At 51.7% G+C, this 25,234-nt stretch overlaps 1 protein-coding gene across 1 annotated transcript in view; it reads right to left on the reverse strand.

The window, feature by feature from the left end:
- Positions 1-25,234, reverse strand: part of ZNF469 (zinc finger protein 469) — a 182,133-nt gene that overhangs the window by 75,351 nt on the left and 81,548 nt on the right. The window contains exon 4 of the mRNA XM_048316851.1: positions 9,601-9,709. The gene's annotated coding sequence lies outside the window, so the exon portion shown is untranslated. The remainder of the gene's footprint in view (positions 1-9,600; positions 9,710-25,234) is intronic.

The following is a 25,234-nucleotide window of genomic DNA, read 5'->3' on the forward strand; positions in this document are numbered from 1 at the left end:
AATTAGAGCTGCTCGGGGGTCATTGTCCAACAGCCGGGATCCCAGGACAGCCGGGAATCCCCGGCACTTCCCTCCGGCACCCACACAGTTCCTTAAATCGGCTGTGTGGGAACAGCCAGAACTCATTCGGGGCTGCCCTTTTTCCTCACTTTGGGCATCTCCAAGCCTGAGCTCCGGCTCTCCCGGGATCTGGGACGTCGGGAAGATGGGATGCCAGAATCTTAAGGGACTGAAGATGGTTTTTTTGGCTTTGTTTTCTCCATCTTATCCCAATAATCCATGAAAACGTGATTATCCTCCAAAACCCAGGAAAACCCGGATGGCTTGTCCTGCCTGTGAACTCTGGTCACCGAGGGCATTTTATGGCTGTGTTTTATGACTGAAAACCTCCTGGATCTGTTTTTCCCATTGCTGTTTTCCATGGATGAGCCTCTGGAAGCTGCGCAGCCAGGAACACCCGGATCACTCAGACAAAGCTTTTGAAGCTGAATTCCAGCGCTGAAAGAACGAAGGAGCAGAGCTGGGGGGGATGCCTGGATCTCAGCTGGGCCCCGAGCAAGGATCCTCTGGAAAAGGATGGGAAGGTTATGGAAGGGAAGATTTCCCAGTTGTTTTTTTGGGAACAAAGCCAGGGTGGCTCTTGGAGGGGAGCTCAGGTGCATCGGAGCGGGAGGAGGGGGGATATGGGATTGTTTAGAGGGCTTGGAACTGTGTTCAAAGACCTTTCACGATGCGTTAAAGGAAAGAAGCAGGAAAATGGACTTGGACATTTATTATTTTGTCTAAATCTGTGTCTTGGCTTAGCTGGAATAGAGAGCCGAGGTTTCTTTGGGATTGCTGGTGTCCTCCCAAGGCGGGGCTGGCACTGGGACAATCCACGCTCGGATCATCCTGTCCGGATTCTCTGCTCACTGCAGAGCACCTGAGTGAATCCCTGAATCCATCCCCATGCTCAAAGCCAGGTTTTCCATGGACCAGCCGCTCCTGACAAAGCTGGGGCAGCTCTTGGTCCTACAACGAGCAGAGCTCAGGGGATGTGGGGATAAGGGCAAGGGACGTGAGGATTTAGGAAAAAGGGCATCACACAGAATTTGGGATCCTCATCAATCACACCTGGCACAACACGAGCGCTCAAACTCTGATTTCAATCTGATTAAAGTCCCATTAAACTCTGATTAATTTTAACTCCGCTTTTTCTGGCAGCCGAGCCACAACCACGAGGTTTCAACGCCACGTGGAGCACCGAACTGGGGATTGCTGGAATGCTGGCCCTGGGAATGACTGGGAGACAGGATGCACTGGGAGACAGAGCGGGAGATAAGAGATAAGGACCAGGATCCCGCCCAGCACTCGGCATCCTCACACAATGAAGAGCTTTATTCCAGCACTCCCGGGACTGGCGTGCACTAATTTAACCCAATTAAAGTGGGATTGCAGCAGATGGAATTAATGACTCCACGGAGGGCAGGGAAGATCTTACCCAGGGATTAGGAAACCTCTTTTGCTTTAAGAAATGCACCGGATTGGGAATAACCTCCAGAGGGAGCGGCGGAGTCAAGGAGAAACCCTCGTTTTGCCCAGGTTTGTAGATTCCAGCAGGATTGAGGCACAGCAGGACCAGCAGGAGCCTCACGCCGTGATATCCACGGCTATCGCTCTCCTTGGGGGAAATCTTTCTTTATTCCAGCTTCAGGAAAAGACTTCCAGCTGGAAAAAAAGGCTGTGGGGTATTTTCCCAATCCCCCTTTTCCCGAGGGAGCTGCCGTGGTGTCTCCTGGCCCCACGGGAAACATCACCCACAGCTCCTGGCTCTGCTGGGGGGCTCTGCCTCGGGATCTTCTCCATCCACTGCAGTTCCCAGTCTGGAATGCTTCACATTTCCCTGGAAATGTTCACCCTCAGCAACTTGGTGAAGGTGTCCCTGCTCCTTGCAGGACCGGATGAGCTTTAAGGGTCCCTCCCATTCCAAACTCTCCACGATTCCATGACCTGATAATGCTGGGAACTCTGCCAGGTAATTCTCTGGAATTATTGGACACAGCCAGTGCCCAGCCCGGCCCCAGAGAGTTCTGTCTCCAGGAGAAGGACACGTTTGTGCCATGCCAAAGTGGGGATTGATGTGTCTGAAGAAGAAAAAGAGGAATAAAACGTGGATTCTTTCCAGGCTCCCAGCAGATCCTGGTGGGTGCTTCACCTCCTCTGTGCTCCTCACCCAGCCCAGCCCCTGCAGAGTCCGAGGTGCCTCTCCTCAGCCACATCCCTGCCCCATCCCAGCCACGGAGCCTTTCCCATGGTCCTGGAGTCAAGTCCCAGAGTGGGAAAATCACTGCAAAACCAACAGAGCCTTGGAGAGCATGGAAGGATGCCAAAGAGAGGGATGGGAACAACTCGCAATTCCAAGTGCCAGAGGAGACAACGAGACATAACAGAGCTTTGTTTGGGAGGGGGATTTCTTTAGGGAAGAGGGGAGAAGGCTGGACAGGGAGCTGGGGGAATCTGAGTCCATCCCACATCCAATCCAGCACTCCAATAATTTCAGTGGAAGCCAAAAATCTTTTCATATCCAACCACCACATTTTGGGGCAGAAAGCTGCCTGTCCATACAAAGTCCTGGAGCAGCTCATTCCAAGTGCTGGGAGCTTAACTGGGATGGTGCTGCAGCAGCAAAATGTTCTGAGACTGGGAAACCTTCCTGCCTCATACAGAGGGATCGCCCTTGGGAATTTCAAGGAGGTTCCAGAGAAATCCCAAATCCCTGCAGGGACTCCTGCACTGAGTCCCTCCCCTGGAGACCCACAGGCTGCTCAGACACCTCCAGGAGAGCCTGGAATTTGCATCCTCTCATGCCCCGTGTCCTGGGAACTCCTGATGCTCACACAGATCCCACACCACCTGCTTTAGGACATTCCAGGTGCCTTTCCATGGCTATTCTGGGATGATCAGCTCAGGTTTGGTGTCTGCCTCAGCTGCCTGAGGTGAGGCAGGTGAATCCGCGCTTCACCTGCCAAGGAGCTTCCACTGGGAGCAAAGAGAGGCTGAGCCAGAGAATTCCCCACTGTGACAGCAAGGCAAAAACCCCTCTGGAGTGCAGTGACCTCGGAGTGAACTTCACTGGGACAAAAACCAGGGATGGAGCTGCCAGGGAGAGGAGGGCACAGGCAGAAAGGAGCAGGAATTCTGCAAGGAACGTCCACAAAAGGGGTTTGGGGGTGACCAAACCAGCAGGGCACGGGTGCCCTTTATCCCAGCAGGATGCGCCAGCAGCAAAGTATCCAACGGATTGTGCTGGCTCACAGAATTCATGGAAAGGCCACGGGCAGGCAGGGAAACCTTCCACTATCCCAGACTGCTCCAAGCCCCATCCAGCCTTGGACACTGCCAGGGATCCAGGGGCAGCCCCAGCTGCTCTGGGCACCCTGTGCCAGGGCCTGCCCACCCTCAGAGGGAACAATTCCCTCCCAATATCCCATCACCAGTGGGAAGCCATTCCCTTTTATCCTGTCACTCCAGATCTCTCCCTGAAAAGTTTCCCTGCACTGGAGAGCAGGATCCAAGCAGCTGGAACAGCTGAACCCCATGGAAAGAGCAGCTCCAACCCCCCCCATCACCACAGCCACCCTCCCTCCCTGCATTTCCCCTGCTGCCATTCCAGGGCTGCCATTCCAGGGCTGCCATTCCAGGGTTGCCATTCCAGCATTGCCATTCCAGGGCTGCCATTCCAGGGCTGCCATTCCAGGGTTGTCATTCCAGCACTGCCATTCCAGGGTTGTCATTCCAGCATTGCCATTCCAGCACTGCCATTCCAGGGTTGCCATTCCAGCACTGCCATTCCAGCACTGCCATTCCAGCACTGCCATTCCAGCACTGCCATTCCAGCACTGCCATTCCAGGGTTGTCATTCCAGGGTTGTCATTCCAGCACTGCCATTCCAGGGTTGCCATTCCAGCGTTGCCATTCCAGCGTTGCCATTCCAGCGTTGCCATTCCAGGGTTGCCATTCCAGCATTGCCATTCCAGCATTGCCATTCCAGCATTGCCATTCCAGCATTGCCATTCCAGAATTGCCATTCCAGCATTGCCATTCCAGCATTGCCATTCCAGGGTTGCCATTCCAGGGTTGCCATTCCAGGATTGCCATTCCAGGGTTGCCATTCCAGAATTGCCATTCCAGCACTGCCATTCCAGGGCTGCCATTCCAGGGTTGCCATTCCAGCACTGCCATTCCAGGGCTGCCATTCCAGGATTGCCATTCCAGCATTGCCATTCCAGGGCTGCCATTCCAGCACTGCCATTCCAGGGCTGCCATTCCAGGATTGCCATTCCAGCATTGCCATTCCAGGGCTGCCATTCCAGCATTGCCATTCCAGAATTGCCATTCCAGAATTGCCATTCCAGAATTGCCATTCCAGCATTGCCGTTCCAGGACTGCCGTTCCAGGGCTGTGCCGTGGCTGCCATGAGAACAGGGATCTGTTTTCCATGCACCTGATGCCGGAGATGTTGAACTTTTCCTTCCCTCCCCTCCAATGGCTCCTCACAGCCAGCAGGACACAGCAGGGACAACACGGCTGCACAGGCACATTCCAGCAATTCCAGAAGGAACTGGAGCCCAGCTGGAAAACACAGCTCAGAAACTCCAAAGGCTGAGCCTATCCGGAGGCAGCGCCGCGATTTTTACGACAATCCAAAGCTTTGCTTGGGAAAAGCTCTGGGCTGGGGTTTGGAGCTGCCTGGAGCTGCCACTGGCACCTCCAACCCCACCAGCTGGACCAGTTTTCCCTGAGCCATCGGATATCCCTGCTCCAAACCCGTGCCCGTGGGATGATCAGTCACCATCCAGAGGCTGCTCCACCCCATCAGGATTGAGCGCGCTTTCCAAACCTCTTTCATCCTCCCCGTTTGTCCCAGTGAACTCCGTGCTTCCCCCCTAGCAGCAGGAATTTCCTGCTTCCTGAGGCAGCAGTAAATGCTTAAATATCCCAAATGAGGTGCTGGGCTTCTCCTCAGATTTTGGGGAATGTGTGCCTGGATTCTGGAAGAGCTGCCCCCACCACCACCACATCCCTCCTGGTTTTCCCTCCATCCTCACCCTGGTGCATTTTTAATTCATTTTTGGCAACAAAATCCCAGCATTTTTCTTGGTACCAGCAAATATTGCTATGTTGGAGAGAATTCCCAGTTCAGCAGGAGACAATTCCCAGTTCAGCAGGAGAGAATTCCCAGTTCAGCACAAGATAATTCCCAGTTCAGCAGGATTTCATGGAGCTTGAGAACAAATTCACTTTCCTTTCTTTCCTTCCATTTTTTTCCAGAGAAATAGAAATCTTTCTCCCTGTTGCTGCTCTCCTTCTAATTCCTAATTGGACAAGGCAGGTTCTTTCCTATTTCCAACAGGGCTCTGCGAAATGATGAGATCCATTAAATTTCCAAGGGGAAAAAAAAAGCCTCTGAGCCTTCTCCGCCAACTTCCAAACCCTCCCAGGGAACGCACGGGCTCCGGGCGGGGTAATTTCGTTTGGGGTAATTCACTTGTGCTAATTTCCTGGAAGTCTTGCAGGATAGATGATTCCATTTTTGGGTGGTTTTCCACATAAATTCGGGATTCGTTTCCCTCAGAGCAATATTTAAGTGTAAAATATCTCCAGAGGGAGCAGAGGGGTTTTTTTTCGGTTTTGGATTGCGGGAACAATGTGGCCTAGTGGAAGGTGGAGTTGGAACAGATCAATTTTAACCAAATTCCAACCCAAACCATTCCATGATTCTGGGGATCCAATCCCTGGCTCGATCATTGCTGTGTTTTGGAGCTAACAGGGGGCTGTTATCCCAAAAAACCTCTCAAACCACTGCCCCAACTTCCCCCAAAATCTAGAGTGCTTGGAATTGGAATTCCGATCAATCTGGGCGACTCCGTTCCCGTAAACTGCTCCGAACTGGAAAACGAGGGTTCTGTAAATCACCCATGAGTGGTGAGAAGGCTGAATATCGGAAGGGAGAACATCAGGAACTGGGGATGGGTTCATTAGGGATATTTGGGATATACGCTCCAAATAGGGAGCAAGAGCGCGAAAACTTCAGCCCTCAAAGCCAAATGAAACCCGTGCCTGGGGAAAGGAGATCCCATAATTCCAATCAGGGGAGATCCCATAATTCCAACTGGGGAGATCCCTAATTCCAGTCAGGGAGATCCCATAATTCCAACCGGGGACATCCCGTAATGCCAGTTGGGGAGATCCCATAATTCCAATTGGGGAGATCCCATAATTCCAATTGGAGAGATCCCTAATTCCAATCAGGGGAGATCCCATAATTCCAATTGGAGAGATCCCATAATTCCAGTCCTCACAGCTGGACCCAAAGAGCTCACCAGTCTCCCAGCAGAAGGAGCAGGGATTGGGATGGATCCTGGAGCCTCCTCTCCCAGCAGAACAGCTCCTCACACTTCCACAGCCCTCTGCTTTTCCACCCTGGATTCTCTTCCTCGCCATAACCCCGCTTCCAGGCCGGCACCAGGGAAATCTCTCCCCTTTGTTTTTTTCGGGATGAGCCACTGCCCTACGAATCCCAGCCGGCCCCAAGCTCCGTTGGAATTTGGTTTCACCTCCAGGTGGAGCAGGGCTGCTGTGGAGGCCTCGGTCCTGCTGTCCCTTCCCGGATTCAGCCTCCACCGAATCCCACATCGGGAAAATCCCAACCCAACCCTGAATCCCAACCCAACCCTGAATCCCAAATGTCACCACTGGAGCCATCGTTTGTTGGGACACATGGACAGAGACCAAGAAGTCCTCGAGCCTTGGTGCCCACCACCATCCTGGGATGTTCTGCAAGGGACTGGATTTTGGGATATCCGAGGGATGCAGGTCTGGAGCATCTTTCCCACAGCAGCAGGAAGGTTTTGGGCTTTCCTGGAGAAAGCCTCTCACTCCAGGGGGGATTTTCGCGCTCCAAGAGGCAGAATTTGGAAGCTGCTCGCAAGCCAGGAAGGGAAAATTACAATGCAGGAGCAGAGAGGAGGGGAGGAAAACCTTGATCCAAAGCCACCCTCCTCACTTCCAGGAAGGCAACTGGGAGGACGCAGTGTGGAAAGGAACCTCCCAAAATAACGGGAATTTAATGCTAAGCAGAACAGCCGCCCGCAGACAGACTTAATCACCGCGAAGGGAGGGAAGGTCATTAAACAAACAGCACAATCCAAAGTGTTGATTTTGGGGCTAGATCCAGCTATCAGCTCCTCAGGAGAGCAAATAAACCTCGGGAATTACACGGCCAAAAGATCCGTGGAGCGCTGAGACAAAGGGAAAACCCCAAAGCCGAGCCTTGGCTGACACACGAGGTCCGTAAGGGCTCTTGCATGGGGATGGGGGCAGGGCTGGGAAGGGAGTGGGGATTTCCACGGCACTTGATGGGCATTTTTCTTCCCTGATTCCGTATTTTTCTGCACCATAGTCCCAATTCCACCATGAAAAATGTTCATGTGGATTGTGGTTGGTGGAACAATCCTTGGCCAAGAGCTGCTCCTGGGCTGCTGCTTCCCTAAAATTGTGATTCCCGGTGGTTCGGCTGCTCCGGTGTTCCCATCAACCTTTCCCAACCCTGCAGTATAAACTGGGATATAACTTTTTATCTCCCTCCTCCTGTTTTCCTTCCATCCAGCTTTGTTTTCGGAACAGATGATCCAGTGATCAGGGCTCACTAAGGAGTTTCCCGTTCCTCTTGCCAGCACAAGGAAATCAGGGCAGAAAGAGCACAAAATGTTCAGCTTTTCCATAAATCCAATATCCTGGGAGGCTCTAATTGGCGTGGTGGGATCCTCCCACTGAGCTTGATGGGAATTCTCTGCATGGAAGTTGTCCCTGAAACTTGTGGGACCATAAAATGGGAATTCACCTCGTGCTTTTGACCTTGAATCCCTCTCCAGCCTCCTGGATGAGGAGTTTCCCTGGTTTTACAGGAATAAAGCTGGATAAAACCTCTGGAATGACCTTTTCTGTCACATCTACGTTTTGCAAAGCAGGGGGGGGGATTTTCCTGAACAAGCAAAGATCCCTTACAGGGATTTAGGAGCGGAAACGATACAGAATTGCTGTGGAGCCTCTGGAGGGAGGATTTTCATGGAGCAATCACTTGGAATAAATCATCCTCTTGGAATCACACCTCTGGACCACAGAGATGCCCAGATGCCAACTCACACACTCAGCAGAAGTAAAGAAATCAAAATCAGAGCTACAAACCCCGGGAAAAATCCCCCAAGAATCAACGGGGATGTGAATCCGCCTCTGGAGCCGCTTTTGGAAGGATTCCCTGGAGCTCCCCATGCCAGCAAAAGCTCTGCTGGGCTCTCCTGATTTCCCTGAGTCATCAGACGGTCAAGCAAACATCAGGAATTCCTGTCCAACTCCGGAGCAGATCCTGATAAAGCCATTTGCTCCACACAGGAATCAACCCCGGCCCAGACGAATTCCCGCTCCCCAAACAATCCCGACGATTAGCGCTGATTAATGGGGCCGCCAGAGGCTCATTCATCACCAGTAACTCACAACATCTTTTTCCACACCAGTTCCAACTCCCGGGGAGCTGGAAAGGGAAATGGTTCATTTCCATGGCTTTTTGTGCCTGTTCCCAAACACATCCAGGTTTGGGGTTTTTTTAGGGTTGCCCACAAGACCTGCCCAGGTCCAAAACCTCTGCACAGCACAGGATCCTCCATAAACCTCCATCTCTCTCCTGTATTTTTTTAAATCATGGAATCGCTTAGATTGGAATAGCCCTTGAGACTGAGTCCAAGCCATCATTCCCTGAGCACTGCCAAGGCCGCCGCTGACCACGTCCCCAAGTGCCACATCCACACGGCCTTGAAATCCCTGCAGGGATGGCGATTCCACCACTGCCAGGGTTGGACAATCTTTTCCATGCAGAGGTTTTCCCTAAAATCCAACCCAAACCTCCCCTGGCACACCTTGAGGCCGTTGCAGGAGCACCCTTTACTTGGAGGCTGCTCAGTGATACTCAACTTTTAGAGTTATTTGGTTTCCCCTTCCCCCCATTCTCTTTTTCCTGCAGGAAAGAAGTGCCATAAAATCCTGGATTTGCAAACCAGGCAGCCTGGGATGCTGGATTGGGAATGATACAGCACAAGGAAAAATGAGGTCGGATTTTGGGCTGCAAACACATTCTTCCACCCTGAAAACACAGAGAGTGTTCCCCACACGGGACCCTGAGCTCTCTCCTGGAGTGTCCAGGAAAACCTGGAAACAACGTCACACATCCAACCTCAATGGCCAAGATTCCACCTGAGATATTCCCTGCTTCCCAAATGCAGGATTTGAGCGCTGACTTTCACAGGTTCCTACAGAGGAATTCTTTGGGAAGTTGTGGGATAATTCGGGCTCACCCTATAAAAGGCATCATATCCCAAGAACACGCAATCAACAGATCCAGAAACTGGGGAAGGACGGCTCATTCCTTATGGATGCAGGAATCAGGGAGCAGCCAGGGGGGCTGACAGCAACCAAGACCTCACAAGCAAAGTCCACAACATGGAAAATGTTCTCCACTGGGTCACTCGATTCACCAATCCAGGAAAAATTAAGGAGCTGTTTCCTTACCGTCCTCAGCGGGATCCACGCTCCGGTGGGAAGCGGCACTGCCTAGGATGGCCTCGGTGTTAATCCAGGCTCCTGCTCCAGTCCCAGCCCCTTGTCTGCCCCTGGACACCTTTGGGATGAATAAAAAACACTCATTAAGCAAATTTCTTCAGCAAACAGAAAGATCTGTGTTGCTGCTCCTCTGCTTTCCCACTTTTCTCTTTATCCAGGGATTTCAGCAATGGAACAGCAACAAGGCAAAGCACCTGAGGAATGTGAGGAGAAAGAGCTGCAAGGCAGAGCAAAATTCCCTTGTGACAGTGGAACTGATCCCTGTCCTCCAGGAACGGGGCTGGGAAGGGTTTCCCAGCAAGTTGCACATCTGGGATGATGCTGTGGATGGAATTAGGGCTCCTCAGAGCTCCCAAAATTCCAGTTCTTGCCCCAAACACTCCCCATCATTCCAGTTCCTAGCCAGGCCCATGGGAGAAGTGGTTCCTCCAGACCCACGGAGATGACCTAAGTGATGGAGACCCAAATTGTCCCACTCCAACACCATCTTCCCTGTGCTAAATGGGGGCGTTTCCCGGAGATCCGGCAACACCGAACCTCAGGAAAGGCAGGAATTTCCACCAAGTCCTCCTCATCCTCCCTTCCTCTCTGAACCCAAGTGGTGGAGCAGCCAGAGCCCAGGTTGAGGCACAGGCTGGGTGTCCCCTGTCCCCAGGCTCCCCATGGAAGGTCTGTCCATGGCCAGGGGCAGAACCTTTCCCAGCTCCCAGTGCAGCCAGCCATGGATCAGCTTTCCATGGAGCCACGGGGAGCGGCCATCATTCCTCTGACAGCTCCGGGGCCGTTTGCAGCCTGCTGGACTCGCCTCCTGTCACTGCAGATAGGAAAAAATCTCCAGTCATCCAAAAGTGGATTCCAGCAGCCCCTACAGGTAATTCCTCAACCTCGAGACAGGCCTGGAGAGCGATCATTCCCTCTTTAATCCCCTAAAAACATCCATGGGAATGGCATGCAGGCTTCCCCCACACGTCTGCCCCTTGCCCTGGAGCCTCATCGCTCCCTGCTCACAGTTGGACAGGCTGGAATCCCGGCTTTTCCAAGAGCTTAGTTCCAGGTCAACGAGCCCATGAAGAATAACTGGATGGAAGGAATGGCACATGCCATTCCCATGATGGGATGTGGCCAGAAGGGCTTCTCCCGGCTGATGCTGTCCTTGGGCCACGTTGTTCCTGCACCACCTGGATGCTGCCGCATCCCGGGAATGCAGCAGCTCATCCCAGCACTGGGAGCCCCTGGAAAGGAGCCCAACTGGTGGCTCTTCCCTCCTTTTCCCACCTATCCACATTTAGGTGCCAACAACAACAATTGTGCAACCTGGGATAGTGGGAATTGTCCCTTCCCACGGCAGGGGGTGGGATGGGATGAGATTTAAGGTCCCTTCCAGCCCAAACCATTCCAGGATTCTCCAATAATTTCTTTATAATATTTACAAATGCTCTAGGGGGTTATGTTTATAATTCCCATTAATTTGGTGTTAAGGTCAATTATGCAGCAGGTAGAGACTGCCATGGTAGGAAAATTAAAGCTAATTAATTACTCATTAATTAATCCCTGCTCCAGACAAGCTCATGGGCGGGAGATTTTTCAGGAGAAAGTTTTGGCAAACAAAATTTTGAAAGTGTTTTATTCTTCTCCCTTTCAAACGATCAATTCACATAAATAACGGGAAGGAAGCACCTCCTAAAAAATTGGATACAGCCGTGGGTTTAGGGATTACAGTGTTGAAAACAAGGATCACAGGATACAAGGAAAGGGAAACCGGGCACCATTCCCCTCAGGAATCTCCTTAACTCTGCAGATGAGTTGCTGGAACAAGTCCAAGTGCCCCTAGAAATGTCCCTTTTCCCATCAATATTCACACAGGAGGATCAAGGGTTAATGGATTAAGGTTTCTCCTCCCAAAGCCTTTTTGGTGCCCACCACCCACTGGGTCCCCAACTTTAATTGTGCAGGATATTTCTCCCGCTTTTCCTCCATCCCTTAAGGATTTTCCTTGTCGTTCTCATCAATATCATGCATGTTCCTCCCAGGACTGGATCCATCCTCTGGTAGGACTAAACCAACACAAAGAGCCCTGCCCAGTTTGTTTGCACCCAATCCCAAGGGAAAAAAAGTAGGTCCTACAAAAGTGAGGGAGGAGAGAAAGCATGACTCCAGCAGCTTTCATGGCATTCAGCCTGGCTGGAAACACTGAAGTTGCCTGGAGCCTCCCAAAAAGCGCTGGTCACGGATTTCCCAGATGTTGAAAGACCTGTATTTGTGAGTAACCACCAGACTCCACCAGCTCCTCCTGACCAAATTCTCCACACTGACATCATTCCACGCTGGCATCATCCTGAGAGAAAAACCACAGCATTCCTGGAGCCCCAACAGAAACTCGACACATGGAATGCCTAATCCTAGAGTGGACTTCATCCCTGTTTCCCTATGAGTCATTTTCCATCCCACTGCCTGTCCAAAAATGGTTTTGTGTTGTTTCTTTATTAAAGGTTCTCTCAATGGCTTCATTGATGGCTGAAGAAAGGAGGGAATGAGGCAGGGATTGAGCATCCCAGGGATCTGCCACTGAGTCTGGCCTAATTAAACCCATCTGCTTAAACCCATCTGCTTGGGACCATCTGCCACCAGATCTGCTGCCGAAATCTGGGACAGTGTTGGAGTGGCAGGATGCAGAGCAGGCTTTGTGTTCTAAACCAAAGTTGTGTCACAAATAATAACAAAAAAAGAAGAGACATTCCTTAATTTTCCAGGAGTGACATGGGATGAAGGGATGGAGTTGTTTTGGTTGGCTGTCAAATCTCCAGTTTTTGGCACAAAAGGAAAGGCCCCGGGGCCTGTCTGGAAGAACCAACGGGAACTGGAAGAGAACCATGGACCAGCCCAAAAAAATGAAACTGGCTGGTTGAAATCCATAATCCAAAGGAAAAGCTGGATCCAGGCCTTGCCTGTGCAAGAGTCTGTGCAGAGCTTGGCACCAGCCCTGTGGGTGCAAAGCGGAAGGAGGAGAAAGCACCCAATTATTTAATAAATGTAATTAATTGCACTCTTGGATCAATGTTCATCATCTCAGCAACTCAAGCCATGAACCCAAGGACCTGGGGCAGATCCCGATGGCGGCCGTGCCATGGAAGATCCCATTGGCCTGGCACGCGGTGGGACTCGCTGCTCCCATGAACACCGATAATCAGGGATCTAAAATGACAACATCCTCAATTCCCCTGCTTCAGAGAGCGGCTCTGTCTTCTCCAGCCTCAGCCAAACACAAGGAATGGACTCCAGGCCGTGCATCTCCAGCCACGTCTCCATAAATCCGTGACAGGAGCAGGACAGCCAAGCCAGTTCCCGACCTCTCCGTGGCGCTGACAGGAGATTCCCAGAGCAAATGTTCCACGTTTGTCTTCGATTTGTTCTTCCACAAAAGGAGCAGAGGTCGAACCTGAGTTTCCCCAGGAGGGCGCATTTGTTGTCCAGATGTACCAAACGGGAAGGACTTTTCTGGGAGCAGAACGGACAAACAGATGCTCTGCAGGCCATTCCGACCTTCCCGCTGTCGGGAATGTGCCTTTTCCCTTGGGCTCGTGCATCAGGGATGGGGTTTGGGACCAGCAGAGCAGAGGTGTCTCATTCATACAGCACTTGGTTTGTATTGATGGAATCATGGAGTGGTTTGGGTTGGAAAAGATCTAAAAGATCCTCTTGTTCCAACTCCCATCCATGGGCAGGGACACCTTCCACTGTCCCAGGGTGATCCAAGCCCTGTCCAGCCTGGCCTTGGACACTGCCAGGGATCCAGGGGCAGCCACAGCTTCTCTGGGCACCCTGTGCCAGGCTTCCCCCAGCTCACAGCCAGGAATTCCTTCCCAATATCCCATCTAAAACCTCCTCTCTTTCAGTTTACAAGCCCAAGGAATCTCATCCCAGAGCTTGAGCACCTTCACAAAGCCCTGTTCCCTGGGAGAAGGGTCCAAATCCCCCCACCTGTGAAGACAAGGAGAGGCAGAACCCTCTGAGCCTCCACCTTGCCCTCAGCCAGTGCTTTGGGGATGCTCCAGGTCCCACAGCAGGGAAGACACCCGTGGCAGCTCCATCCAGACCACACAACTCCCCCTGCGGCAAGCACTGGGCAAAATCTCAAACTGGGGGGGAAAAAACCCAACAGGGCCACGGCCTGGAGTCAAGGAGAGCCTGATCCAATGGCTCTGGAAGCTGCAACGAGTCCCAGTTGGTTCTGCCTTGTTTTCTTGGGCTAATTGCTTTCAGGCAGCCAAGAGCTGCACGTCCTGCACAGAGCCAAGCCTAAATCTGCTCCAATCCTGACTTATTCCAGAGCAAAAACCGTTCTTATCGTCACTCCAGCTGGGAATGTACAAGGTTCCACTGGGCTGAGGAGTGCAATCATCCTCAGAGCAAAGGCACTGCCCACCTGCCACCTCCTCTTGGTCCCACTAAGGGATCCAGCTTCTTAAACCTGGGGTTTTTTGGGGTTGAGCACCAGGTAAGAACAAAGATCTCCCTCCCAACGCTGAAATTATTGTGATGTGAAATTTATTACCCCAACGCAGGGCAAGTTAATTCCCCAGGACAGTCTGAGACACGCAAATATATCCATGATCTTTGCCATTTGCAGCACAGTGGAAAATTGCTAAGAAAAGTTCCCATTGTGTCGGGGATGCCACTCCAACCTCCTGGAATTTCTCTCTCCCTCCCTCCCCCTCAGCAGCTAAAAATGGCTCCAATCTCCCCAGAATGCTCGAGGTCAAACAGCGACGCTGGAGCTCAGCGAGGAAAGGGCTGAAGATGTTCAAGTGCACAGCTCATTGCTCCCTCCCGGGCTTGGGGAATGCAGTGCTCCTGATCCCTGCTCCAAGAGAGATGGATGCTCCAAGGGTGGAGATCCCTGAAGTACAGAAGGCTGTAGGAATCCCCTCCAGACCCCAGATAACTCAGCATCAAGCTATGGGATAGGGGACATCCCTCATCCTTGACATCTCCAATCCTTCCCACCACCATGGAAGGTGGAAGAAGACCTTTCCCAATCCTCACGACTTTGAAGGCGCCTCCTTTGGACACTGTTCTCCCTCCTCCTCCCTCTGAGGGGAAAACACACACACACACGTCCAGATCCATGTGTTGATCCCAACCCCAGGAACGGAAGCCCTGACACAAGAATGAAAAACTGGGACAGTATTTCCATGGCTGGATGCCCAGAGTGGGACTCCTGGATCCATCTTTTGGCACGACAACAAGTGACCTGATTTCCTTACAAGCCACGAGAGCTCCCAGCAGTCTCTTCCTTAAACGGGTTCATGATTATCAGGATACCAAAGGAGAGATGGAAAACCCAACTCCAGGCTCCCTGCTTTGAGGGCTGTGAGTTTTCCCGAGATTTTCCTGCCTCAATTCCTCCTTCCCTCAGCTTTTAGGCTCCAGGAACGAAGTGGCAGCAGCAGGACGGGAGTCAGGCAAGACAAGAGAGAAGTGCAGCTCTCCTTGGATGGGCACTCGTCTCTCCCACTTTTCCCAACCACATCCCTCCTCCCGCCAATTCCTTGTGCCTTGGAGCAGCCGCATCCCTGTTTTGCCTCCGCCTCTCATCCAGCTTTTCCTCAGGAGGAAAGTGCAGGATTCGAGTGTGACGCACACGAGATGCAAAATCCAACCTCAGATCCTGAGAGGCTGCTGGAAAAACGCCCATTCCAGGGCAAACGGGGGCAACGAGGAGATTTCAGCTGGAACCATTGGATTCAGGGTTTCCCAGAGACAGCCAAAGGGTTTAATTTCTGTGTATTCATTAATTATCTCATTATTTCCAGGACCATGTGCTCCCTATTCCGATAGCAAAGGGACATCTGAGGTTGGTTAAACTGTTTGTAATGGGGCCATCTCCAGCTTTTTGGAATTTCCTGGTTGGCACCTGTCCAAATCAACACATTTTCCACGTAAAACACGAGTCCGAGGAGCTGCACTAAACAATTCCCTCGCTCAGCAATTCCTGTGGCACTGGCTTTGGGGACTTGACAGATTTTAGGGAAAAAAGTCCCAAGACTGAAAAACAAGCCCAAACTGTGAAATCTCTTTGATCCCTGCAGATGTCTGATGAGTGCAGGCAGAAAAATAGTTTGGAGATTGGGGACATTTCCAACGAAGAAGAATTGTTGGGTTTTCCCTTCAACTTGTGGCTGACAGAAGCCATGGAAGAAGCCCCAGGGAGCAGCAGCGTCCCTTCCTGGATGCTGATTTAGGAAGCAACAGTCTGAAACCTCTTATCACATCTGGAGTAGAGGGGATTGTTGGGATAATTCCCAGGAATCTGCTGAGATGTCAGCGTGGATCACACCCTCCTTCCAGCCCTGAGAGCAGCTAAAAGGCATGGAAAAACGATCCTGGATCAGCCTGCCTCCATCCTTCCCAGCAAACACCTTCACCATCATTATCTACGTCACAGAATCCTGGGATAGGTCTGTTTGGACAGGACCACAATGGCTCATCTGGTCCAACCTCCCTGCCCGAGCCAGGTCATCCCGGAGCACTGGGTTGTGTCCAGATGGTTCTAGAATATCTCCAGAGATGGAGGCTCCACCACAAACCCAACAGCTGGGAGTGGTGGCACCATCACAAGCTGCAGCTTGTGACCACCTCTGTTGCTTCCTGATCCCTCTGGAAGAGTTGGACAGGGAGGTTTCCTGGCATTTCGGACTTCTCCGAGGTTCACGGGTGGCCCGGAATATGACACAACATTGAGTTGTTAGCAAAGGCCAGGGATTTGGGCTGGAGTTCCTGGCTGGAAGTGCTGGATGTGTCACTTCTCCTCGGAGCAGAGCTGGCAGATCGGCACCGCTGGGGAAAAGCTGGGGGGGAAGGGAAGGAAATCCAACCCTTCCCCAAGTCACCTGTTTTCCTCATGCCAGCGCTGCCAGTCTCCCACGGAAAACCCAGCCTGCAGATTGAGCTGGTGCTAAATGGATTCCTCCCCACTCCTCCCTTCATTCCCACACTCCTCGGCAACCCTGGAGCTGCCATTCCTGAAAATTTCACACCTAATTATTCATCATCCCTAACGAGCCCTCACCAGGCATCCACTGCTGGTCTGGAGCTGGTTTGAATCGGGCAGAGTTGTGCAATCTCTGGCACCAGCCCTGCTCAACCTCTCTTTGAATCCCAAAAAATGAGCCTGGAGGACCTTCTCTGGTCTGTCCACTCAGTCAGGGCAGAGGGAGAGAGGGATTTGTCTGGGATAATGTTCCAGGCTGAGGTTTGATCAACACGGTGGCCTCATTAACAGCACTGCCCACACAACTCCATCCTCCAGTGCTGGAATTCCTCGGGGCTGAGCAGGCACAGCACAAATCACGGACAGATTTGGTGGGAAGGAAAAGCTCAGCTCTGCTCCCACGTGCTCTGTTGGTGCAGTTTTCCACCCCAAAGGGCCAAAAAATTCTGCTGGGATGGAGCAACCAGAGATAATCAACACCTCCCTCATTCCCAGGGCGCTGGGCCCCCTTGGGATCCATCCAGTCTGCGGCAGCCACCTGGCAATCCATTCATCCCAAGTAAAATCAGCACCTGATGGAGGTATTGGAAATCTGTCCCAGATTCCCATTCAGGGCTTGGACACATCTTCCAGTTCATTTTCCAGCTCCTCTTTTACTGAGGAGCAGTTGTCTCCTTCCCAAATTTGGTGTACTTGTTTTTCCACTTTTCCCAGAATCCCAGAATTCCTTCTCAAAGTGTTTGCCCTGCAGGGTCCCTTGCAGAAAATATCTGGAAATGAAAATTCCCGTTCCAAATGCTGATTGTGGTTTGCAGCTCTGCCTGAAACAGGCAGGCAGCGACTTGGATCTTCTGGAAAGCCAGGTCCTGACTTCCAGTGAGCTTCACCTCCGTCTCCTCCGGGACCTCTGTCATTCCAAAGCCTTTTTAAAATGTCATCATTCCAGGAGAAGCCAGTCGGGGCTTGAGCCAGGAGCAGTGACGGAGACTGAGATCAAAGCTGTGCACTCCGGGCAGCCTGGAAAGCTGAGGGAAGCCAGAGCAGGAGGTGACATCAGCCCGGCTCCGAGGCGAGCACACGGATTCTCCCCGAGCCTCGGAGCCGCTGAAAAACTGGAGGGATCCGGGAAGCTGGGATGCTGAAGGGCTGAGTCACTGCTGGAGGCTCTCCTGGGAGGAAAGAGCAAGATTCCCTCCCAAGAAGGAGCTTTTTCCACTGCAAACCCTCGGAGCACAGCGAGGCGGCTGAAAGGTCACTGGGGCTTGGCACTGCTTTGGCAACTGGGAGCCAAACGGCTTTGGTGGGAACGGGGAAGAAGCTGCCTCCTCCCGAGGGGCTCTCTCCCAACAGGCTTCACCCACAGCCTGTCTGGGTCACTCTGGAGCAACTTCCCTCGTCCCCTGGCTGCTCCAAGGCAGGAGGAGGTCAAACAGGCTTTGGCAAGGCTGGGAATCCTGGTGCCACCCAAGGAAAGGGGAGTTTTGTCTTTGGCTTCCACGAGGGAAGGATTTTCAACTCAGACCCCAATTTGTATTTTGAGAGGGATCACTGGTGAGGAGCGAAGTAAATCCGCAGGTATTCTAAGGGTTTAAGTGGATCCAGAGCTTTTAAATTTGCAGGGAACCCAAATCCCATCAGTGCTTTGCCCCCACTCAGATCTGTGGGATCCCTGATATGAGTCCATTCCTTCCACACAAAGTTATTCCCTGAATTCCCTTCCCTTGGATTTGGGAGAGGATCAGCAACATTAAAGGGCACACAGATAGGAAACCCTTCCTCTGGAAATGTGGCATTTGCTCCACGATGGGGCTGACCCTGCTCTGGTATCTGAGGGGAAATAAATCCCACCCGGGAGGCTGGAGCACCTCAGGAGTGCAAGGTGGGAGAGCAAACCCACAAAAGCCAGCCAAGACTGACCTCTTGAGAAAGGCTGGTGGAACCACAGCCAGAGGAAAAGCCAGGGAGCAGCCGAGGAAAGGTGGGAAGAAAAGCAGGATGAGGACGATGCCAACAAAACCCCCTCTGTGCAGCCATCCCTCACCACCTCCCCAACACTAATTACAGACAACAGCACCCTGACAACACCAAGGGTGATAATCACTTCCCCAGGTCCATCCAGCTCGGTTTTTCGTCTCTGGAAGTGGCCACAGGCTGATTTGAAAGAAGGGTTTAAGAATACAATAAACACACTGTGATTTTTTTTTTCCCCTCCCCCAGCCCAAAAAAAAAATCATCAGCTGAGGGATTTCCTGAGCTGAAGGAGGAGTTGTCTTTGCATTAAACAGAGCTCGGGGGATTTTCCTCCTACAAACCTCTCCATTGTCCCTCAGTTCATAAGGAAAGAAGAGAAAGAAACATTACAACTTTTACTGATGATGAGGTGTCAGCTGAAAACGCGGGGCAAGAAATTAAATTTCTTCACCTGCACCTCAAGTCAGGCTGGAGAAAGCCCCAATTCTTCCTCTGACAACAAAGTCCAGGTTCATTAACAAAAATCAGGCTGTAAAATCTTTCCCCTGACTTAATGGGACGGCTCCAAGGTCCTTGGAAGGATTATTTCAACCCCACAGGCTCAATCAGTTGGTTCATTAAGCAGCAAAGCTTGGGGAAATCCACCAGGGATTCCTTCCTTCAGCGTTATTATTCCTGCTACAAAATGTCCCTCTTGATTTTTTCAAGCAGCTGTGAGCGAGTTTTGGCTTTTAAAGCAAATGAGAGGGGACCCATCAGCACCCAAACATCTGGGTGGAAGTGTTAAAGGGTCTTTTGGGGTGAACCCCAGCAGTGGGGAATAAATGGAATTTAAGTGGAATTTCATGGTGTTTAAATGCTCTTTAAATGGTATTCTAAAGGTATTTTAATGGTATTTTGAGGCATTTGCATGCCCCTCCTCCTCACACATCTGGAAGGGGCTCCAGCTGCACATTGCACCCCTCCACGATCCCACATTTTTAAGGAATTGGTTGTGTTTTTCCCATTGACACAACCTGGGCGAGCGCAGAGGCTCTGCCCTTCCGCACATCCCTCCCTGGATGGCATCCCAGGAATGCTGCTGGAGCTTTCTGCTCCGCTGGAGAAATCCCCAGCGTACTCAGCAGGGCAAGCCTGGGCAGAAGGCTGGGCCTAGAGGACCTGCCTAAGCCTAATTCCTGAATCAGGAATTTCTGCCTGGCACCTCCAGATCCCACAATGACATCACTGGGCACGAACCCCATTTTTTGCTGAAAAACGTGACCTGACTCTGGTTTCCACCCAAATCCTTTAAAACTCAGGGTGGCAGCCCTTGAGGACAACACGGCGTCCGTGGAAGAGAATGTATCCAAAAGGAGAGGTGGGAAGGGGATTTTGGAAAAACGGGGGAGAGCAGCACTAAATCAACACTGCAGCAGGGCAGGTGAAGAGGAGGAGAAGAGGCTCCTCATCACACAAACCTTCCAAATTCCTCATTTCCATGGCAAACACAAGCTCATCTCCACGCCTTGGCCACGCGATCCACGAGCCCAGGGCATGGACGCAGCACTGGTCCGCCTAATTGCCATTTACCTCGTTAGCAGGGCGCAAAGGAGTGGCAGGAATTCCTGCCCCCTCAGGCTGCCACAATCCCGAGGCCCTGCTCCTTGTTAATGAGGCACCTCCTCGGGATCCTGAGGGGTCCCCAATGAGGGGGAGGGTGTTTGTGGGATTTGAGCCCTTCCCTGATGAGTTTATGGCACAAGTGCTCCCTGCTGAGCTCGAGGTTTATGAGCTGGAGTTGATCCTGGAGAGCGGGGCTGGGGAGGGACTTGGGGCTGCAAACCTGGGCTGTTCCCACACAGCTCATCCCACTGGGGAGGCACCAAAACCCTACGGAGGGAGATTGGAGACAACACCCCCAGGGCTTTATTCTCTCCCCAAATCCCCAAATCTGGGTGACCTACAAACCGGTTTTGCTCCAGTTCTGCCCCATGACTCTGCCCGATGTCCCTCGGTGTCTCTTGAGGCGGCACCAAGCTCAATCCCACCTGCACTCGCCACCAACAACCAGCACCATACCCATTCCCAATTCCACACCCATTCCCGATCCCACACCCGTTCCCAATCCCACACCCATTCCCGATCCCACACCTGTTCCCAATCCCACATCCCCACGTCTGGCTGTTTCAGAGCAGGAGTTGGGTTTCAGTGCTAATGGGAGAACAATTGCGGTGGGACTCCAGAAACGCCTCGCATTAAACGCAAAAAGCACCAGAAAATTAAAGCTTGGACTGAATCACATCTCAAACTTTTGGGACTGGAAATTCCCACTGGGAATGCAGGACCAAGACAAGAGCTACTATTTGTTGACAACCTCTTGAAATCATCCTCTCTGAAATGTTGAGTGACTGGAAATCATTGCCCTCCAAATTTTCAGCTCGTTAAAAACACTTTATAAATTCATCTCAGATTGCTACAAATGGTTTGCTTTGCTTTCATCCGCTGGGTTCTTCCATATCCACTTCTGAGTGGGATTTAGGAGAATTTCCAAGGAAGAAGCAGTTCTAACCATTGTAAGAATTCCTCCCTTCAAACCCCCAAAACTTTAACCTCTAAAAAATGTGATCTGAATAAAAAGAAAAGACAAGGAACAAACGCAGCGTGTGCAATGAGCTCCCTGCGCATCCATGGCTTCTGCAAGGGAGGAAAAGAACATTTAACGCAAACCATGTTGGAGCAGCTCGGCTTTGCCATGGATTGTGATCCCTGAAAACCCTGGCTCCGAGACACAGCCCCCTTCCAACGCCCTCCCCTCTGCTCCCCTCAGCAGGGAGAGTTGTTTGTTTGGTTTTGTGAGTCCCAGCTTAATGCAAAGCAGGAGGCAGCAAGGAGTGGGGCTTGCCAGGGGCAGAGCATCCCTTTCCTGTCTTTCCCGTGCTTCCTGTGGCAGTTTTGGATGCTGCCAGTGTTTGGGTTGGGTTTGTAAATCATTCCTGACAGGCCCAGTTGGTGACTGTGACGCCAGCCCACGGAGGGAATTGTGGAAAACGGTCTCAGGCTCAGGCTTAGCTTGGCTGGGATGGCATTCCCCCCACAAGTGGTGCCTCATTCCCTATGGGTTTTCCCTCCTCTGTCCCCAAAGGACACATTTTACAGGGGGACATGGTGTCAGCAAGCCCCAAAATCCTCACGGTACAGAAATAACCAACCCTAACCCAGCCTCCTTTCCCCCTCTCTTGCCACAATACCCATTCTGGTCCTCTGGAGGCTCCAGAGGCTGCTCCCGGCAGGAATTCCCAGCACATCCCTCATCCCTGCCCAGCGCCGTGGCTTTGCCAGAGGGGTTGTGCAACAGCTCAAGGACAACAAGTGGAAAAATCACTTCCAAGTGGGAGGTAAGGAGATGCAATCCTGTCTGTACAGGACAATAAATCACCTCTTTGAGCTTTTCCAGCTTTAAAACATGAGGAGCAGAGGGCGGGGATGCGGCTGGCGAGGGAAGGACTGAGGGAAAGACCAGAAGGAAAAGATCCCAGCTGAGGAAAGAGGAGAGCAAACTCCGGAGGAGAGGAATAAAATCTGTTCCACATCCCTGTGCATCAGCACCACGGTCTAAGCAAGGAATCAGCTCCACAGGCAGTGTCACATTCCTGAAAAGTCTCAGTGAATGCACGTTTGGGACAACATCACAGGAAATCCAAGGAAAATGAGTTCGTTTTCCCATTTCCCAGGGCCAGCACAGCTCCCAAAGCTCCTCAGGGGCTTTTTAGCTATGTTTGGTTTTATGGAATTCCAGACTGGTTTAGGTTGAAAAGGCCTTAAAGATCATCCACTTCCAACCCTGACACCTTCCACTATCCCAGGTTGCTCCAAGCCCCCTCCAGCCTGGCCTTGGACATTCCAGGGATGGGGCAGCCACAGCTGCTCTGGGCACTCCCCACCCTCCCAGGGAAGAATTCCTTCCATTTTATTCCTTAGCTGGAGATAATTTGGAGTTTTCACAGCCCAAACGAGACAATCCAACAGCGCAGGAGAGCAGAAAAACCCAACCACATTTGGATGGAAATTCAGAGGGGTTTCAAGGAGGGAGAACTGAGGGAGTCCGGGCGGGTCTGTGCTGGTGCCAGGGAGCATCCATGGGATGGGGACATTGGGAATCACCTCTGCTGGTCAGTGCTGGGGGCTGTGGATCAAAGGACAGCTCCTGGTCCATCCCTAGGAAGGATCCCACCTTCCTGGAACAAGGGAATCTCAAGCTCAATGAACCCCACACCAAAACCTTCAGGTAGGAGAGAGGCACAAGCCACATTTTGGATATCTCATAACCAGGGGAACGCCAGGAGGAGTTCCCAGGAGCTGAATTGGTCCAGAGGGATTAGAAGTTGACCTAGGATTTGGGATCCCACCTCCCTTAACTTGCTAAGCGAGAGATGATTTTTTTTCTTTCTCTGGGACATCTCTGTCCTTAAAGTGGCAGCCTGAGAAAAGCAGCGGGAAGGCAATAAATAAATAAATGAATATGTTAGTTAATTAATTAATAAGAGACTGAAGTGCCTGGATAAAGTATCCAGGGCCTGGATACTCGAGGAGTGAAGGATTTAGAACAAGTAGCACTCGACACACTTGATCTTTTTATCCCCCCTCATTTCCACTCCCTTCTAAAGGCTCCAAAGCAGCTGGCCCGGGATGTTTCCCATCCTTCATCTAAACTCAGAAGAGCAAAAGCATAAACATTCCAGAAACATCCATGGAGACCTTTTACTGACTGGCAAATGAGGCAAATCCCCCTCCATCCCCTTTCCCCGTGTGTTCCTGAGTACATCCAGTGTTTACGGACCACAGCTCCACTAACCGTGCTCCTCCCGGGATCACTGGGAATCACAATCCTGCCCTCAGACAAAACAACAACAATCTAAACTTCAGAGAATTAATAACAATGTCTAGCACTGATAAGCCCTTCCAGAACATCTCCCGAGCCTTATGCAAATTAATGATTCCCACAAGCAACGCGGATTTTGGATGATCCAAAAGGATCCAGGGCAATCCTGGAGCAGAAGGAATCCGTTTGCAAAGCAGTTGCCACCCTGCACTCCCAGCAGGGAGGAGATTCCGAGCTCTCCGTCTTCGTGGACACGAAAAGGGAATTATCCAAAGTGCCAACCCTTCATGCCAGGAGGGAATTCTAGTCACTCCCAAAAGATGGGTTTAACAGCTAAAGCTGGATCCATAAATGATCCAAGATTATGGTGACTGTCCCCAGCCCAGCACGGATACAGGCAGTGCCTACAGACAGCCAGAGTGGAAGCACGGAATGGGAAAAGCACCTTGAACCACCTTTATGTGACCCCAGAGGTTGGGAAACCAGGATTGGGAAAGGTTTCCAAGTGGGAACACACCCCAGTGTTTACAGGGAGATGGGAATGCTGCCGGATCCTCGGGAAGGTGTCCCTGCTCATCAAAGGGGGTTGGATGAGGTGACCTTTGAAGGTCCCTTCCCACCCAAACCATTCCAGGATTCCTGCCTGCTCAGAGGGATTCTGAGAAGGGCTCCCACAGTGGAAGGATCAATGTTATCCCATCCAGGATAATTTCCACAAGGAGGTAAATCCACCTGCATCTCCTCACTCATCTCCACGCACTCCAAAAGCCCAAATTTTGGGTAAAGTCATTGTGGGTATTCACCACCTCCAAATCCTGCTTTCCCCCCCAAAATCCCAATTCAGCAAAGCCACGATGAGCATTAAAGCCCTGGAGGAGATCCCTGAGGGGGTTCAGACTCCACACCTTCCCAGAGAAGACTCTGCTCTTCCCAGATTCCCTCCACCATCCCAGGGAGTCCCAACCCCACCGGGAGCTGCTCTTTGCTACACTGGAACCTCCTCCGCCAGGTTTGCGTCGATCCTGCCGCTGTCCTGGCTCCAAGCCAAGGATCACAAGGGCGATTATTTCATCTTCAGAGCCTGGTGGTATCCAGAAGCTCCAGAGTGGCGATTCCACTTGGAAAGCAGTGACTGCCCTGCTCTGGAATGCTGCAGGAGCCTCAGCAGAGCCTTCCCAGAGCTCTGCAATCCCAGCCTCCAGCTATAAAATCCCTGCTGTAGGCAAAAACCAGGACATGGAGAAGGAGATCCAAGGAATTTCTCCATCTATGACCATCACAGCTCCATAAAGCTGTTTAAAAGAGGGAACTGAGCTTGTTTTCCTTGTGGAAATCCTATGTTTATTTTTAGTTCTGCCTCGGAGTATAAATAACTCCGGAATGAAGTGCACGGTGCTTAATTCCCTTCATTGTGCCCTTAATTGCTTCCTTGTTTGCTTTCCACTTTCCACTCTGCTCCAGCCTCATATTCCAGCGCCAGCTCCTCCCTTCCACGTTTGTTTATTGTGTCTGCATTTCCAGAAACTGAAAGGTCAGGAGAAAATATGAATTTTTTATGGAATTTCCTAATGCCACCAAGGCTTCACCCTCCCCGCCTGCCCTTGGCATGGATTCCCTCCCATCCAGATGCCACCAGCCTCAATCCCAGAGCCATTCCAGCTTTCCTCAAACACCCTCCCTGTTTTCTTTCCTGTTGGTGTTGGAGCCCTGAGCTTGCATCCTTCAGGAGAACATTCCCCATTCCTTCGGATGCTGCCAAA

Source organism: Corvus hawaiiensis, chromosome 12 (genome assembly GCF_020740725.1).
Source record: "Corvus hawaiiensis isolate bCorHaw1 chromosome 12, bCorHaw1.pri.cur, whole genome shotgun sequence".
Lineage (NCBI taxonomy): Eukaryota > Metazoa > Chordata > Aves > Passeriformes > Corvidae > Corvus > Corvus hawaiiensis.